Source organism: Apodemus sylvaticus, chromosome X (genome assembly GCF_947179515.1).
Source record: "Apodemus sylvaticus chromosome X, mApoSyl1.1, whole genome shotgun sequence".
NCBI classification, from domain to species: Eukaryota; Metazoa; Chordata; class Mammalia; order Rodentia; family Muridae; genus Apodemus; species Apodemus sylvaticus.
The window spans coordinates 124,828,275-124,840,779 of NC_067495.1; the positions used below are offsets into that span (position 1 = coordinate 124,828,275).

At 37.1% G+C, this 12,505-nt stretch overlaps 1 non-coding gene across 1 annotated transcript; it reads right to left on the bottom strand.

Moving 5' to 3' along the window:
• Positions 1-107, bottom strand: LOC127675991 (U6 spliceosomal RNA). The gene has a single exon (XR_007975633.1). It is a non-coding gene; the product is annotated as a U6 spliceosomal RNA (small nuclear RNA).
• Positions 108-12,505: the final 12,398 nt, after the last annotated feature.

Below are 12,505 nucleotides of genomic sequence, written 5' to 3' on the forward strand. Positions count from 1 at the left end.
AAAAATATGGAACGCTTCACGAATTTGCGTGTCATCCTTGCGCAGGGGCCATGCTAATCTTCTCTGTATCGTTCCAATTTTAGTATATGTGCTGCCGAAGCGAGCACTAGAACATAATTTTAATTTAAAGTTTATGTTTCTGCTTTTCTTTTTTGTTTCTGTTTGTTTTATTTGATATTTCATTGTTTTTGTTTTTGTGCCACAACAGATACTTTATTTTTTTTAAAGAAGAGATGACTTTTATTAAAAGCACCAGACTTTAATATTTTACCAAGTAAACATAAATAGCAAAAAAAAAAGTGATAACTCATATTTTTATTTTGAGTTGAAACTGCTAATTTGGACTAAGGGCTGATTTCAGCCTTGCTTGTTCCACAGTTTCTACTCTGGGAAGACACAGAGTCTCGTCCAAGAGACACAGAATCTACTTCTCTGTCCATCTATTTAACGTTATATGCCTTAGTGAGGCAAAGCTGAGCTGAAAACATTGTTGAGTTTTTGTTGTCCTTGTCCTTTCACAATGTGGCTCAGAGACTACTCAGGGAACCTCCCAATGGTCAGCATTTAATTCCAGGAGGAAAAACATGTGTCCTTACTGTACTAATCCTGAGGTGATAACCAACTTATTTTAGAAATCCAAGAACAAATGAAATAAGCAACACTCTATCCATGGATGTTTGAATCCTGGCTGCCAAACACCTGTACTGTGGCTCATAGTTAGCGTGTCGCCTTCAGTGCTGCCAGACCCTAAGAAGCAAGACCCATATACAGTGGGAAATCAGTCTGTTTTATGTGGATTAGAAGTGTTAATTTAAAAGAGGCTGAAGGATTCCTTGCATAGAGGAAATCTGTCTACTCAGGAAGCTTGCTAAGAGTCCCTTTTAAGCAGACTCAAATGAAGACTCCTCAGCAGATGTTTATGGAGCAAGGGACATTACAGAGTCTACAGTCATTACTGACATCCCTAATCTGAAGGCATGAGATTGGGCTGCAGGTTACAAAGGGAGCACATGCTTCCAATTGTGAGGTTGCATTAGAAGAGTTCTTCTGACCCAGCTATATATCTCCTGGGCATATATCCAGAAGATACTCCAACATGTAATAAGGACAAGTGCTCAACTATGTTCATAGCACTCTTATTTATAATAGCCAGAAGCTGGAAAGAATCCAGATGTACTTCAATAGGAATGGATACAGAAAATGTGGTACATTTACACAATGGAGTACTACTAAAGTATTATAAACAATGAATTCTTGAAATTCTTAAGCAAATGGATGGAGCTAGAAAATATCATCCTGAGTGAGGTAACAAATCATAAAAGAACTCACATGGTATGCACTCACTGATAAGTGGATATTAGCTCAAAAGCTCAGAATACCCAAGATACAATTCACAGACCACAAGAAGCATAAGAAGGAAGACCAAAGTGTAGATACTTTGATTCTTATCAGAGAGTGGATCAAAATACCCATTGCTCATGGTCAACAAAAAGACTGAGCATAGGGTCCCCCAATGGAGCAGCTAGAGAAAGGACACAAGGAGCTGAAGAGGTTTGTAGACCTGCAGGAAGAACAATAATATGAACCAGGCAGTATACCCAGAGCTCCCAGGGACTAAACCACCAACAAAAGAGTACACATGGAGGGACCCATGGACTAGCCAAACAACAAAAATCTGCTCTGAGGATCCAAGTCACTCGAAGGAAGCAGAGAACAGTCAAAACAACTTAGAAGGAAAAAAATCAGTTGAACTATATTAATGAAGCTCTAAGTAACCAAGCTACCGGGAAATGTGACTTTCCAAGCTGTTTAGCTCCCCTGTGCAGTATTCTCCAGGTTTTCCAGCATTTGTGAGCTATGGTGGGTTTTCTTGATTCAGCTGTCTTTGTCGAATTTTTGATGCTGTAAACAACTCCTCAAACACATTCCTGTAAGCAACCTCAGTAAAAAACATTGGTTCACCAAGTTTGACTTCTGGTGGATATCTTTACTTTGGTGTATCATGAGCAACATGCCTAGGGTGAGTAGATATAAGTAGGTTGTGTCTTCAGAGGAAAAGTCTTTTACAACAACAGAAGCTATTTCATGTAGTACTTAAAATACAAAAAATAAGGTTACACTATTCAGCTATTCATGTCACTAATGGTAAAGAAATTTCTCAAATATTCCTTGTTATTATTAAAATTGATATAGGGGCAATGATGTCTTTGTCATTTGTAAAATATTAATTTACAAAGCAGCAGCATTGTGGATGCTGTGAAATATGCAATAGTAGTCATCCAATGTGAACAAATTTCTCTCTTTCCATTTTCCCTTTCCATTCATTCTTTCCTAACTTCTTCATTGTCCCATTCTAGACATATTTATATGTTTTCACCAGAGCCCATAATAAAATAAATAGTTTACACCATTCATGAATTTCCCAAGACACAAACTAAAACACAAAGATTTTTTTACTGTATGGATATCCTGTTAGACATCTTAACAAAGCAGAAAGTTGAACGACATATTGTTTGGTGATTACATAGAATATATTGGTTCTTTGGAAGTATAACTTGATATGTCCCATTTAAGTCAAATAATAAAAGCATTTTCTGGAGAAACAAACTTCTTTATGGACTAATATTTCTTGCAATCAAGGATTAGGAAATAATACTATAACTTTTTGTATATGTGTGCATGTTATGTGCCAACTGCTTCCATGTATCACTATGTAATATATGCATACATGTTATTTTATAAGGAATGCATATTTTATTACTATTCCCAAGTGTTCTTATCTAATTTATTATTAATCCATGCATTCATTCAAAAATGCAATGGATACTTATTCACTGAGAGTAATTGTGTTAAGGATGCAACCTGTTCTCAAAATGTCTACTTTCTATTTTGGAAAATAATAAATTGTATTTGAAATAGACATGCAACACAATTCTATATAAAATTAAAACTGGGATGTGATATAAAAGAAATAATGCAGGAAATATGCAGGAGGATAGAGAAAATACAAATAATGAAAACAATCCAATATAAACTGTTTCCAAAGTGTCTTAAAGTAGGATAAGATTTTTAAGGATGGAAGAGAAAAAATGGAAAAGAGTAAGAGTACCCCCTACCCTCTATATACACAGTTCAGAAAATCAGGAGTTTTTTGTGTAGCAGTATCTTCCATGACTACTTAGATTAATCTCATAATTAAGCACTATTTATTATATTTTAAATATCTTTTGTACCCATCATTTTCTCTAAGTATATTGTCTTTAATTTAGTATAGGCAATAGTTCTTGCATTGATCTACTGATGAACTAACATTTTCCCTTTTTACAAACTATGTATTTTTCTAATCTGTCTTCACATTTCATCACATGACATTGCATCATTCTCACATAGATACTTTTAGTAGTGAATTTCCTACAGATAAAACATACCTTTTTTGATTATAAAAAAAGTCTGGATAATTCAGTATTTGCTTTTGCCCACATCTGTATCCACTGTCACTCACCTGATGTAACTATTTAATATTACCTTCAATTGTCTGCACATAAGATATTGCTTTTTGGCAGCAGCTTTTCTTTATGTTGTTAATTTTGCATGAAGTAAACACGGTGACTTTTTTTTTATTTAACAATTGGTTTATTTACCAATTGGTTTATTTAACATAGCATTGTTTGGGGGAGGTTATGGGACCTTTAGAAAGTGAAATCTCGAATTCCTGTTCTCTCCAAGACTTTAAGCATGAAAGGATGCTGAATTTTGTCAAATGCTTTTTCAGCATCCAATGAAATGACCATGTGGTTTTGTTCTTTGAGTTTGTTTATGTAGTGGATTGTATTGATGGATTTCCGTATATTGAACCAACCCTGCATTCCCGGGATAAAGCCTACTTGATCATGGTGGATGATCGTTTTGATGTGTTCTTGGATTCCGTTGGCAAGAATTTTATTGAGTATTCTTGCATCGATGTTCATAAGGGAAATTGGTCTGAAGTTCTCTTTCTTTGTTGGATCTTTGTGTGGCTTTGGTATCAGCGTAATTGTGGCTTCGTAGAAGGAATTGGGTAGTGTTCCTTCTGTTTCTATTTTGTGGAATAGTTTGAAGAGTATTGGTGTTAACTCTTCTTTGAAGGTCTGGTAGAATTCTGCACTGAAACCATCTGGTCCTGTGCTTTTTTTGGTTGGAAGACTTTCTATGACTCCTTCTATTTCTTTAGGCTTTATGGGACTGTTCAGATGGTCTAGTTGGTCCTGATTTAATTTTGGTATTTGGTATCTGTCAAGGAAATTGTCCATTTCCTCCAGATTCTCCAGTTGTGTTGAGTACAGGCTCTTGTAGTAGGATCTGATGATTTTTTGGATTTCCTCAGTTTCCGTTGTTATGTCTCCCTTTTCATTTCTAAGTTTGTTAATTTGGATACTTTCTCTGTGCCCTTTGGTCAGTCTGGCTAAGGGTTTATCTATCTTGTTGATTTTCTCAAAGAACCAGCTCCTGGTTTTGTTGATTTTTTGTATGGTTCTCTTTGTTTCTACTTGATTGATTTCGGCCCTGAGTTTGATGATTTCCTGCCTTCTACTCCTCCTGGGTGAAATAGCTTCTTTTTGTTCTAGGGCTTTCAGGTGTGTCATTAAGTTGGTAATGTATGCTCTCTCCATTTTCTTGTTGGAGGCACTCAGGGCTATGAGTTTTCCTCTTAGCACTGCTTTCATTGTGTCCCATAGATTTGGGTATGTTGTGTTTTCATTTTCATTGTGTTCTAAAAAGTCTTTAATTTCTTTCTTTATTTCTTCCTTGACCAAGGTATCATTGAGTAGAGTATTGTTCAATTTCCACGTGTATGTGAGTTTTCTTTTGTTTCTGTTGCTATTGAAGACCACTTTTATTCCATAGTGATCAGATAGGAGGCATGGGATTAGTTCTAACTGGAGGTCAGCATGCAGAAGAATGCGAATTGATCCATCCTTTTCTCCTTGTACTAAGCTCAAATCCAAATGGATCAAGGACCTCCACATAATGCCAGACACTCTGAAGCTAATAGAAAAGAAACTGGGGAAGACCCTTGAGGACATCGGTACAGGGAGAAAGTTTCTGAACAGAACACCAATAGTGTATGCTCTAAGAGCAAGAATTGACAAATGGGACCTCATAAGGTTACAGAGTTTCTGTAAGGCAAAGGACACCATCAAGAGGACAGATCGGCAACCAACAAATTGGGAAAAGATCTTCACCAATCCTACATCAGATAGAGGGCTAATATCCAATATATATAAAGAACTCAAGAAGTTAGACTCCAGAAAACCGAACAACCCTATTAAAAAATGGGGGTACAGAGTTAAACAAAGAATTCTCACCTGAAGAACTTCGGATGGCGGAGAAGCATCTTAAAAAATGCTCAACTTCATTAGTCATTAGGGAAATGCAAATCAAAACAACCCTAAGATTTCATCTTACACCAGTCAGAATGGCTAAGATTAAAAATTCAGGAGACAGCAGGTGTTGGAGAGGGTGTGGAGAAAGAGGAACACTCCTCCACTGCTGGTGGGGTTGCAAATTGGTACAACCACTCTGGAAATCAGTCTGGCGGTTCCTCCGAAAACTGGGCACCTCACTTCCAGAAGATCCTGCTATACCACTCCTGGGCATATACCCAGAGGATTCCCCACCATGTAATAAGGATACATGCTCTACTATGTTCATAGCAGCCCTATTTATAATTGCCAGATGCTGGAAAGAACCCAGGTATCCCTCAACAGAAGAGTGGATACAAAAAATGTGGTATATCTACACAATGGAGTACTATTCAGCCATTAGAAACAATGAATTCATGAAATTCTTAGGCAAATGGATGGAGCTAGAGAACATCATACTAAGTGAGGTAACTCAGACTCAAAAGGTGAATCTTGGTATGCACTCACTAATAAGTGGTTATTAACCTAGAAAACTGGAATACCCAAAACATAATCCACACATCAAATGAGATACAAGAAGAAAGCAGGAGTGGTCCCTGGTTCTGGAAAGACTCAGTGAAACAGTATTTGGCAAAACCAGAACGGGGAACTGGGAAGGGGTGGGAGGGAGGACAGGGGAAGAGAAGGGGGCTTACGGGACTTTCGGGGAGGGGGGGGGCTACAAAAGGGGAAATCATTTGAAATGTAAATAAATTACATCGAATAAAAAAAAAGAATGAAAAAAAAAAAAAAAAAAAAGAAAGTGAAATCTCAGCAGAGGGAAGGTGACTCTGTGGGTAGACGTTATGGTCCTGGTTCTGTTCCAAGCTCTCACTTTCCTTTTTTTTTTTTTTTTTTTTTTTTTATTCGATATATTCGTTTTTTTCCTTTTTTTATTAGATATAATTTTTTATTTACATTTCAAATGATTTCCCTTTTCTAGCCCCCCACTCCCCAAAAGTCCCATAAGCCCCTCTGTCTTCCCCTGTCCTCCCACCCACCCCTTCCCGCTTCCCCTTTCTGGTTTTGCTGAATACTGTTTCACTGAGTCTTTCCAGAACAAGGGGTCACTCCTCTCTTCTTGTACCTCATTTGATGTGTGGATTATGTCTTGGGTACTCCAGTTTTCTAGGTTAATAACCTCTTATTAGTGAGTGCATGCCATGATTCACCTTTTGAGTCTGGGTTACCTCACTTAGTATGATGTTCTCTAGCTCCATTCATTTGCCTAAGAATTTCATGAATTCGTTGTTTCTAATGGCTGAATAGTACTCCATTGTGTAGATATACCGCATTTTTTGCATCCACTTTTCTTTTTTTTTTTTTTAATTTTTTTTTATTCGATATAATTTATTTACATTTCAAATGATTTCCCCTTTTCTAGCCCCCCCACTCCCCGAACGTCCCGTAAGCCCCCTTCTCTTCCCCTGTCCTCCCACCCACCCCTTCCCACTTCCCCGTTCTGGTTTTGCTGAATACTGTTTCACTGAGTCTTTCCAGAACCAGGGGCCACTCCTCCTTTCTTCTTGTACCTCATTTGATGTGTGGATTATGTTTTGGGTATTCCAGTTTTCTAGGTTAATATCCACTTATTAGTGAGTGCATACCATGATTCACCTTTTGAGTCTGGGTTACCTCACTGAGTATGATATTCTCTAGCTCCATCCATTTGCCTAAGAATTTCATGAATTCGTTGTTTCTAATGGCTGAATAGTACTCCATTGTGTAGATATACCACATTTTTTGCATCCACTCTTCTGTTGAGGGATACCTGGGTTCTTTCCAGCATCTGGCAATTATAAATAGGGCTGCTATGAACATAGTAGAGCATGTATCCTTATTACATGGTGGGGAGTCTTCTGGGTATATGCCCAGGAGTGGTATAGCAGGATCTTCTGGAAGTGAGGTGCCCAGTTTTCAGAGGAACCGCCAGACTGATTTCCAGAGTGGTTGTACCAATTTGCAACCCCACCAGCAGTGGAGGAGTGTTCCTCTTTCTCCACACCCTCTCCAACACCTGCTGTCTCCTGAATTTTTAATCTTAGCCATTCTGACTGGTGTAAGATGAAATCTTAGGGTTGTTTTGATTTGCATTTCCCTAATGACTAATGAAGTTGAGCATTTTTTAAGATGCTTCTCCGCCATCCGAAGTTCTTCAGGTGAGAATTCTTTGTTTAATTCTGTACCCCATTTTTTAATAGGGTTGTTTGGTTTTCTGGAGTCTAACTTCTTGAGTTCTTTATATATATTGGATATTAGCCCTCTATCTGATGTAGGATTGGTGAAGATCTTTTCCCAATTTGTTCGTTGCCGATTTGTCCGCTTGATGGTGTCCTTTGCCTTACAGAAACTTTGTAATTTTATGAGGTCCCATTTGTCAATTCGTGCTCTTAGAGCAAACGCTATTGGTGTTCTGTTCAGAAACTTTCTCCCTGTACCGATGTTGTGGGTGACTTCAACACTGCACTTTCCTCAATGGACCGATCAGGAAAACAGAAACTAAACAGGGACACAATGAAACTAATTGAAGCTTTGGACCAATTAGATTTAACAGATATATAGAGAACATTCTATCCTAAAACAAAAGAATATACCTTTTTCTCAGCACCTCATGGTACCTTCTCCAAAATCGACCATATAATTGGTCACAAGACAGACCTCAACAAATATAAGAAGATAGAACTAATCCCATGCCTCCTATCTGATCACTATGGAGTAAAAGTGGTCTTCAATAGCAACAGAGACAACAGAAAACCCACATACACGTGGAAACTTAACAATACTCTACTCAATGATACCTTGGTCAAGGAAGAAATAAAGAAAGAAATTAAAGACTTTTTAGAACACAATGAAAATGAAAATACAACATACCCAAATCTATGGGACACAATGAAAGCAGTGCTAAGAGGAAAACTCATAGCCCTGAGTGCTTCCAAAAAGAAAATGGAGAGAGCATACATTACCAGCTTAATGACAAACCTGAAAGCCCTAGAACAAAAAGAAGCTACTTCACCCAGGAGGAGTAGAAGGCAGGAAATCATCAAACTCAGGGCCGAAATCAATCAAGTAGAAACAAAGAGAACCATACAAAAAATCAACAAAACCAGGAGCTGGTTCTTTGAGAAAATCAACAAGATAGATAAACCCTTAGCCAGACTGACCAAAGGGCACAGAGAAAGTATCCAAATTAACAAACTTAGAAATGAAAAGGGAGATATAACAACGGAAACTTAGGAAATCCAAAAAATCATCAGATCCTACTACAAGAGCCTGTACTCAACACAACTGGAGAATCTGGAGGAAATGGACAATTTCCTTGACAGATACCAGATACCAAAATTAAATCAGGACCAACTAGACCATCTAAACAGTCCCATAATGCCTAAAGAAATAGAAGGAGTCATAGAAAGTCTTCCAACCAAAAAAAGCACAGGACCAGATGGCTTCAGTGCAGAATTCTACCAGACCTTCAAAGAAGAGTTAACACCAATACTCTTCAAACTATTCCACAAAATAGAAACAGAAGGAACACTACCCAATTCCTTCTATGAAGCCACAATTACGCTGATACAAAAACCACACAATGATCCAACAAAGAAAGAGAACTTCAGACCAATTTCCCTTATGAACATCGATGCAAAAATACTCAATAAAATTCTTGCCAACGGAATCCAAGAACACATCAAAACGATCATCCACCATGATCAAGTAGGCTTTATCCCGGGAATGCAGGGTTGGTTCAATATACGAAAATCCATCAATACAATCCACTACATAAACAAACTCAAAGAACAAAACCACATGGTCATTTCATTGGATGCTGAAAAAGCATTTGACAAAATTCAGCATCCTTTCATGCTTAAAGTCTTGGAGAGAACAGGAATTCAAGGCCCATACCTAAACATAGTAAAAGCAATATACAGCAAACCGGTAGCCAGCATCAAACTAAATGGAGAGAAACTTGAAGCAATCCCACTGAAATCAGTGACCAGACAAGGCTGCCCCCTTTCTCCTTATCTTTTCAATATTGTACTTGAGGTACTAGCTCGGGCAATTCGACAACATAAGGAGGTCAAAGGGATACAAATTGGAAAGGAAGAAGTCAAACTATCATTATTTGCAGACGACATGATCGTCTACCTAAGTGACCCAAAGAACTCCACTAGAGAGCTCCTACAGCTGATAAACAACTTCAGCAAAGTGGCAGGTTATAAAATCAACTCAAGCAAATCAGTGGCCTTCCTATACTCAAAGGATAAGCAGACTGAGAAAGAAATTAGGGAAATGACCCCCTTCACAATAGCCTCAAACAGTATAAAGTATCTTGGGGTGACTCTTACCAAACATGTGAAAGATCTGTATGACAAGAACTTCAAGACTCTGAAGAAGGAAATGGAAGAAGACCTCAAAAAATGGGAAAACCTCCCATGCTCATGGATCGGTAGAATCAATATAGTTAAAATGGCCATTTTGCCTAAAGCACTATACAGATTCAATGCAATACCCATCAAAATCCCAACTCAATTCTTCACAGAATTAGAAAGAGCAATTATCAAATTCATCTGGAACAACAAAAAACCCAGGATAGCTAAAACTATTCTCAGCAACAAAAGAAAATCTGGGGGAATCAGTATCCCTGACCTCAAGCAATACTACAGAGCAATAGTGTCAAAAACTGCATGGTATTGGTACAGTGACAGACAGGAGGATCAATGGAACAGGATTGAAGATCCAGAAATGAACCCACACACCTATGGCCACTTGATCCTCTACAAAGAGGCTGAAAACATCCAATGGAAAAAAGATAGCCTTTTCAACAAATGGTGCTGGTTCAACTGGAGGTCAGCATGCAGAAGAATGCGAATTGATCCATCCTTGTCTCCTTGCATCCACTTTTCTGTTGAGGGATACCTGGGTTCTTTCCAGCATCTGGCAATTATAAATAGGGCTGCTATGAACATAGTAGAGCATGTATCCTTATTACATGGTGGGGAATCCTCTGGGTATATGCCCAGGAGTGGTATAGCAGGATCTTCTGGAAGTGAGGTGCCCAGTTTTCGGAGGAACCGCCAGACTGATTTCCAGAGTGGTTGTACCAATTTGCAACCCCACCAGCAGTGGAGGAGTGTTCCTCTTTCTCTACACCCTCTCCAACACCTGCTGTCTCCTGAATTTTTAATCTTCACGCTGACATTTTAAATGAATTGTAAATGAACAAAGCTATAGTATGTATCATACAATTTGTGGGGAGCCCATATAATTTCTACATATCCTAGTTTAAGTTTAATGATAATTTTCTTTAACTATACTTGTATACATTCATAAGCACTGTTCATACTGTCATCAAATTCTTCATTTATCAGTAAACTTTAATTCCTCCTCAATCTGTTTGTCAATCAATTCTAACATGGTTTACTACCATTTTATTTCACTTATATTAAGAAATTTCCTCCTCCATTCCTCCTACATCTTTTACATCTCCCTACCTATCAACTGTCTTTCTTTAGAAAACAGATGCATACACAAAAACAACTAAAGAAATGCGAATTGAAGATTTAAAAAAGACAAATCCCCAAGAAACAGATAGACTTGATATGTAAATGAAATTCATTAAAAATACTTATGATATTTATTACCAAATTAAGATTTAATCATATTAATTATAGCATCACTATCACCTCCTGCAAACTTAACAAGAATCTTACAACATCAGACAATCATAATTCTAGCACAAAGACCCTATACCAGAAATTTAATAGTAATAAAATAAGAGGAGCATTTTTCTTATTTTCTGCTGTGCTGAAATACCTGCCTCTACCCACTGAAAGTTACTGAAAAGCTAGAAGTCAAGAAGTTTTTAACCACAAAGAACTTCATATACAGTGCCCTGGGCTTTGTAGGCTCATTTCTGTAGTTACTATCCAAAGAGGCATGTGTGATTTTCCAAAGGTGAATTTAAAATAAAAAGTCCAGAGTAGCAAATACCCCAGTTTCTGAAAGTGAAATTATTGGAAAAGCAGCCTCCAAGAGTAGGAGGATATCTGTGACACTAATAGCAGTACTATTTGCTAAAATTGAAGATTAAAGTACAATCTAATTTATTTTCCTGGGACAATAACAATAATGTTAAATTGCAACTTAAAAACACTAACAACAACAAGAATCAATCAATCAATCAATCAATCAATCAACAAACCACAAATTCCAGGTGGGAAAGCTAGCTCTGTGTAGAAGCACTTGTTTAACATAAGTATGAGACATTAAGGACAAATCTCCAGAAAGCATATTAGAATAAAGGAAACACAAAAAACAGGAAGACTTCTACATGTGACTGTACCACCATTGCTGTGAAAATACCATGACAGCATTATCATGGGAGCTCTGACCACCAGCCTAGTTTCACACTCAGTGAGACAACCTGAATAAGGTAGAATGTGACAGACAATAGATCAGAATATTTTATGCTGTCCTCAGACTTCTAGGCATGGGCATGGATGCATTGATCTGCACTCACATAAGAACATATACCACATGCACACAAACACACACAAAACAAACCCCATATGAAATTTCAGTCTAGTACTATACAAAATTACCTTGTATTCCAAAGAAAGTCAGCTGCCATCTTGTCTAAGCTATACCTTTATCTTTAAATACTTAATAAGCCTTGGAAGTGACCATAAAAACACACTTCTCTGAGTAATTACAAAATATTTTAAATGCTAGAAACAGAGAACTTAACAAAACAAATTGAATGTAGGAACTAGGAACAAATTAATAAATATATAGAAGCAAAAATTAGAACTTTGAGCACTTTAGTGATTATTACAAACATATATATATATATATATATATATATGATCACCAGATGCCAATGATAGAATATATTAAAATAAATTAAAATATTAGTCAAATAAATGATACCTGACAACTCTTCAAATCTGAATAGGACAAAATGTATATAAAAGCTAGACTTAAATAGTTTATCAAACCAAATTGGAAATCTAAAAACAGAGAAAATATTGAAATAAGTCAGAAACAGAAGCATATTTAATAGGGGAAAT